This window comes from Thunnus maccoyii, chromosome 16, assembly GCF_910596095.1.
Source record: "Thunnus maccoyii chromosome 16, fThuMac1.1, whole genome shotgun sequence".
NCBI lineage: Eukaryota > Metazoa > Chordata > Actinopteri > Scombriformes > Scombridae > Thunnus > Thunnus maccoyii.
The window spans coordinates 2,218,482-2,224,794 of record NC_056548.1 but is presented as its reverse complement, the minus strand read 5'-3'; the positions used below and the strand labels follow the sequence as shown (position 1 = coordinate 2,224,794).

The 6,313-nt window shown below is 36.0% G+C and overlaps 1 protein-coding gene across 3 annotated transcripts in view; it reads left to right on the top strand.

Annotated features, from left to right (window-relative positions):
• LOC121881564 (neuronal PAS domain-containing protein 3) overlaps positions 1 to 6,313 on the top strand; it is a 367,402-nt gene that overhangs the window by 277,104 nt on the left and 83,985 nt on the right. The gene's annotated exons all lie outside the window — the stretch shown is intronic.

The following is a 6,313-nucleotide window of genomic DNA, read 5'->3' as shown; positions in this document are numbered from 1 at the left end:
GGTGTGAGTGGAGAGGAGGATGGAAAGACAGCAAAGAAAGGTGGGAGGAAAGGTGGAGATGATGGATTTAAACTGCAGAGAAGGAGTGAAACTGTGGAAATAGGAAGTATTCGTTAATAAATAGACAGGAAAAGGTTTTTCAAGGATTTCTTTGGGTTCACAAAGTTTGTACCACCATCTACACGAGCTTTATTTTTTAATCTTTCCTTCATTTCCTGTGTGTGATGTATCAAGTAAAAAACAGTGAGTAGCAAACTCAAAAATCAAGTGTTTTTGCTTACTGACACACCACAAACTCAAAACCTGAAATTAGTGTTGAATAATAATAATATGAAACTGTCACCACTCTGATCCAGACTAAAATATCTAAACAACTATCGGATGGATTTCCAAGACATTTAGTTCAGACGTTCCTGGTCCTGAGAGGATGAATCCCTTTGACTTTTACTCACCTAGAGGTTCAGGAAATGACGACTTGAACAAATCAACTGTATCGGAGGGAAAGCGACACACATAACTCAGTTTTTATATTTCTGTTTGTGTACAGATGTTAATCAGTGAGCTTTTAGAGGTGTTTGTAGGTATATTTTTGAGCTGTGGACACATCCAGGCTAAAGATGTGCAGAGATCCCAGTATTTGTATTTGTATCTGTATTTGTTGAGGCAGCAAAATTATTTGTATTTGTATTCAAATAAAAGTGGAAAGAAGCTTAAAAATCCTGTTTTTGTTTTTATTACACGTTTTAATTTTAGAAAATGATTATGATTACTGAGCTAAAACTTTACTCATCGCCTCATTGCAGCCAGACATATCTATTTATACACCCGTAACACAGAGACAGCACAGCGTGTAACGTGTAGGGAGGAACTTCAAAGGTGATTATTGCTTTGCACTTTTCATTTATTGCCTATTTTTTTTTATAACCTAACTTTGTGAAAAGGAGAAGACGAACAACAGGTGATGGAGAGTCTTTAAGAGCACTTTGCTTGTGTCAGCAGCTCAGCCCCAACAAATAATATTTAAAATATTTGTATGAAACAAATATTCGTATAAAACCCACTATTTGTGCTTTGCCGAATAATGTATTTGTATTCGGGCACACCCCTAGTACAGATACAGATAGTGTGTAGTCTGGTGGTTTTGCTACTTTGCACCTGCCTGACGTTTATGTGAGTTTGTATTTTCAGCATTATTATTTTCCTGAACATATTTGACGAGCCAGTCAGTGACGGCGTTACAGTACAGGAGATGCTGATCCAGGACTGTGATGGTTTAGCCTCAGTGAGTCAGGATTACCGCTGACCCTGCTGCTGTTTGTGTTTATTAAACAGCTGATTCTCTTCAATGTTTCGCCTCTTAAAGCTTCTGACATTTGCACCTCTCTCTCTCTCTCTCTCTCTCTCTTCTCTTTTCTCTCATCATGTAATCCTCTCTCGTCCCTCTCTCTCTCTTTTAACGTCTTCCTCTCTCTTCTCCTCAGCTTCATCTCTCTCTCATTACAGATCCATTTCTTTCTCTTTATGCCTCTTTTTTCCCCCTACTATCTCTCTCTCTCTCTGCTGCCGCCGCTGTCTCTCCTAATCTCCCTCGCCCCCTCCACCCTGTCTCTTGTCGTTCCTTTCTTCTCCCTCCTCCTCCTCCTCCCTCCCTCCCTCCCTCCCTCTCTCATCTCCCTCTCATCCTCCTCAGTGTAATGCAGGATAAAGACATTGGGATCACATATGGCCGAGTGGTAATGGCAGCGCGCCACTTAAATCCACTCATTTAAGTGCAAATCGGTGTCATTCTGGAGCCGCCGAGCAGATGCTAGGCCATGTCAGCATAACTCGATGTGACCACCGCTGGCTTAGAGTGTGTGTGTGTGTGTGTGTGTGTGTGTGTGTGTGTGTGTGTGTGTGTGTGTGTGTGTGTGCTCAGTAACCCCTATGGATTGTGATGAAAGTACCTGCTCCTTAAATGCAGAAAACAGATAAATTGATAGGCGATTATAGCGAGGGATTTGTGCACATATGTCTGTTTTAGAGCTGTGTTATGTACATGTGTGTGTGTGTGTGTGTGTGTGTGTGTTTTAAAAGATGTATTTTCTACCATTTGCACCCTAAATGTAACAAAAAAAAAGGTGAAAAACAGAAACAGGCACTCGGTGATAAGGGAGAAATGGAAATAAAACATAGAAAAATTGTGGTAAAATTGGAAAAAAATACTGTCTGTCATTCAACATTTTACTTAAATAAAATGTAATTATATGTTCAAATAGAAGAACAGATAGTGAAAAATTACTTCTTTCAGAGTGTTTAGGTTAGGAAGGTTCAGGATTTTTCAAGTGTGTCTTCAAACAAGGTTCCAGTACGAACGCTGAAAGAGGTTTTTCCTCCTGTTCTTACTGACTAACAACATTTTATTTATTTTATTTCCTCAAAAATATATTCAAATGTTTATCTGAAGCTAATATGAAGTCCAAATTAGTCAAATCAAGTGGATCTTGTCTAAAGTTGCAGTTTTATTGGTACAGAATTCCCTCTTTAAAAGCTGTTTCAGTGATCATATGGGCAGATTGAAAAATGGTGAATCTGTCCTTTAAATGATTGATTTATTAAACTTTTAGCAAAGTTTCATTAATCTGTTGGAAAGTTGTTGTTTTTTTGCTTTAAGGATCAGGTGAAGGATCACATTTCCTCTATGATGATGATGATGTAAAAATGCATTAATTAATTAATGTTGCTTAATTATTATCTTTAAGTGAAAACAAGTGTAATACTGTAAAAAATTTGAGTGATAAATGTAGCAGACGTAAAAGTACAATATTTCCATTTGAAAAGTAGATATTTTACTAATATTTTTTATTAGGAGTTGTTGGTGCTCAGAGGACAGAATAAACTAAATTATTTACAAGTGTATAAAACATGATATGTTTGCATATTAGCTGAAAGTTTAGATTGATTAAAACAAGTGAATATCTCCAGTAATCTCTAATCTAGTTGCCTGTATAGCATTTATAATCAGTATACAAAGATTAAATTAATGGTTCATTACAAACTGTAATGTAGTTGTAGCTGTAATACTGTAAAATATTTGTCAGCAGTTATAAATTATAAACTTAAGTGTATTTAAGTGTCAACTAGAGAAACTAAAAAGGTTTAAGTTTAATGAGTTTATTTGAATTATAAAAGACATTTTTGTATTTCTTCTTCTCTTCTTTCTTAGAGATGTTCAGTGATCAAATCAAAACTATGATATATTGTCATTATCAGGTTAAAAAGGTTAAAAAAAAAATCTACTTTTAAGGAATTGAGGGAAACAGATTTACAGTATTTTCAGTAGTTTTTATTCAGTGAGATATTTTAAGTTGTGATGTGACCAAGAATCAATTTTCAGTTCAAGTTAAAAGATAAAATCCTCTTTTTTTGTTTGTTTGTTTACAAGGTGAAAATGTAAACAACATCACATTCACTGTTCAAACTTGTAGTTTTGTTTTATAATTTAGTTTTTATTCCCGAAATTCTGAAAGTTTCACCAGTTTCCTGCTCATGTTTATTAAATTTTTACTGATTAGTTAAAACTTTTCTCTGTCAGTTATAACAAGTTTCAAGTTTCAGAATGTTTATGAATATACAGGAAGTCGTACTTTTGTGACATTTACCCTGAAAATTTCTCTCAGTCTCGCAGCCCCTCAGGTACACATGATAAAGAAAAAAAAGCTCATTTTTATTCCAAGTCAGAGAGCAGGTCATATTTAAATCATAAATGTCATTACGGTTCACGTCTATCTATAATGAATCCAGCATCAGAGGCAGATTAGCTGAATGTGTCGTCTGTGGGGTTTTTTTTTTTTTTTTTTTGCGGGCGGACTCGTTATTAGCGGCGCGATAACGCTGTTTAATTGTAATCATTATTTAGCTGCTGTGCCATTTGTGCCGCGGCTTCTTCTGCATTATGAGCAGCTGATAAAAGTTTAATGAAAGATGATTGTCATTTCGGGTTTTAGCTCCCATAATAACACCTGACACACCAAACCTATTTTTTTCTTTTTTTCTTTGTTTTGTGGTGTAGAGTTTTAAACATGTGATGCCCAAAAAAAAAACGTTTTGTCTTCTTCTACTTCACTTAATTATTTCCTACATTTACTTATAACAGGTGTAATAATATCAGAAGTTTAAGTTAATATAAGAGAAATGTAATTAATGTACAAAATTTTAAAAGTTTAGTTTATTTTTTAAATTTAAGAACACACACAATACATATTTAAATCAGTGAATGTAGTTAATATGAAAATGTTGGAACTGTGCAAAACAATCAACAAAATCAAATGAAAATTTAAATATTTTAACACTCAAATGTATTTTTTATAAACAACATGATGAACATCTGAGCATATTAGTAAGAAGAAGAAGCTCAGACGGTGCAAATGTAGTTTATATAAATATAGTTTATAATGCAAAATGCTTTCAATCTTTCATTATATTGTTTAGTAAAAAGAAAGAACAGTGAGAAATTTCAGGTCACATTGTTGTTTTTATGTTGTTTCTGCAACAATAACCAAGATTATTTAATGCAACATAAAAAAAGTGTGTTTGAGTTTGAAAGAGGAAGAAATGACCCTAATGACCCCTGCTATAGATGGTAGTACTCTACAACTGAAATTATTAGATGATTAATTGATTAGTTAAAGGACCAGTGTGTAGAGCCAGTGTTTAGTTTGTCCGTTCTGGGCTACTGTAGAAACATGGCGGCCTCCCTGTGTAGATATAAACGTCTCATTCTAAGCTAATGAAAACACAACAATTCTTATTTTTATGGGATTATACACTAATTAAAACATACTTATGAATATTAATCTAGTTCCGCTAGATGCCAGTTGCTATTTCCTTAAAGTTTGGCCACCTTCATCGTCATGGCGACAATAATAACCACGAGGGGTTAAGGTTAGGGGACGATTGTAGTTTTGTAGTTTTTTAAAAAAGTGTCCCGAGGTCGCGGTTGGAAACAGGAAACCATCAGCGGTCTCTCGTTGGATTAATGTACATGTTGGACGTCAGTGCTGCAAATTTCAGACAAAATTGCGAATAATCAGATTACGTAGATTAACGTGACGTGATGTGATGTGGAGTAATCTGGACTTTTAGGTGCATGAATGTGTGACGGGAACAGCAACTAAAGAATAAATAAATGTATAAATGTCAGCTGAGGTTCCAACCTTTTCTTTTCTTTTCTTTTGATGAAAACTGAACCTCATATTAACTCTGTTTCTGATTATCATGGCCTTTCAGTACCTGTGTGTGTGTGTGTGTGTGTGTGTGTGTGCATGTGTGTGTGTGTGTGTGTGTGGATCGATAGTGTTTTTAATAGAATGGGCAGAGACAGGAGGAGAGAAACAGCTCATGTTTTTCAATGTCCACTGCGAAACCACACACACACACACACACACACACACACACACACACGCTGTAAAATAACTACTGTATGTAAGAAAGTAAATTAAATCGCAAGTCTAGAAATGAAAACTGCAACTTTTCAAACGGACTCTGAACACATCATGCCGATCGCGCTCTCCTCCGTGCTGATGGAGGGCAGCAGGTCCTCCATACAGCCCCGCAGACGCTATCCCAGCATGCACCGCTTCCTGTTCCTGTCAGTGACCCCATCATGTCCTCCTCCTCCTCTTCCTCATCTCTCCATCATCAGTTGTTTTATTCCATTAAATAACTTTTCACTCCGGTCGGTTCGTGTTCATATATCATCTGTTCTTCTTCTTCTTCTTCTGATTTAATTCAACTTACTCTGTTTTCACCAATAATATAAAATAAGGTCTGAAGAAGAGCAGACCTCTTTGTAGAAATTATTTTTATATTATGTGTAATAATATATAATCTATAAAATCTCTCCAGCTGTGGAACATTAGAAAAAATCACGTCTCAGATGCTGTAACATGTCGTCCTCCTGCATCAGCAGATCCTCTCTGGACCAGACTCTCACTGGTCTCACTGGTCTCACTGGTCCAGACTCTCTCTGTCATTTTGATTTAACATTTTACATTTGACATAAAACACATGACATGATCAGGCACCTCTGCTCTTAAAGGGGAAGTTCAACATTTTCACTTTCTTGCCAAGATGAGAAGATTAAATATGAAGCTACAGTCAGCAGCCGGTTAGCTGGAAACAGCTGGACTGTCCAAAACTAACAAAACCCACCTACCAGCATCTCTAAAGATCCATCTTCTTGTCTAACTTTCAGCAAGAAAGCGAAAACTGTTGAACTTCCCCTTTTTTAAAGGAGTTGAAGTGTCCTCTGCTGCTTCGGGAGGAGCATCAG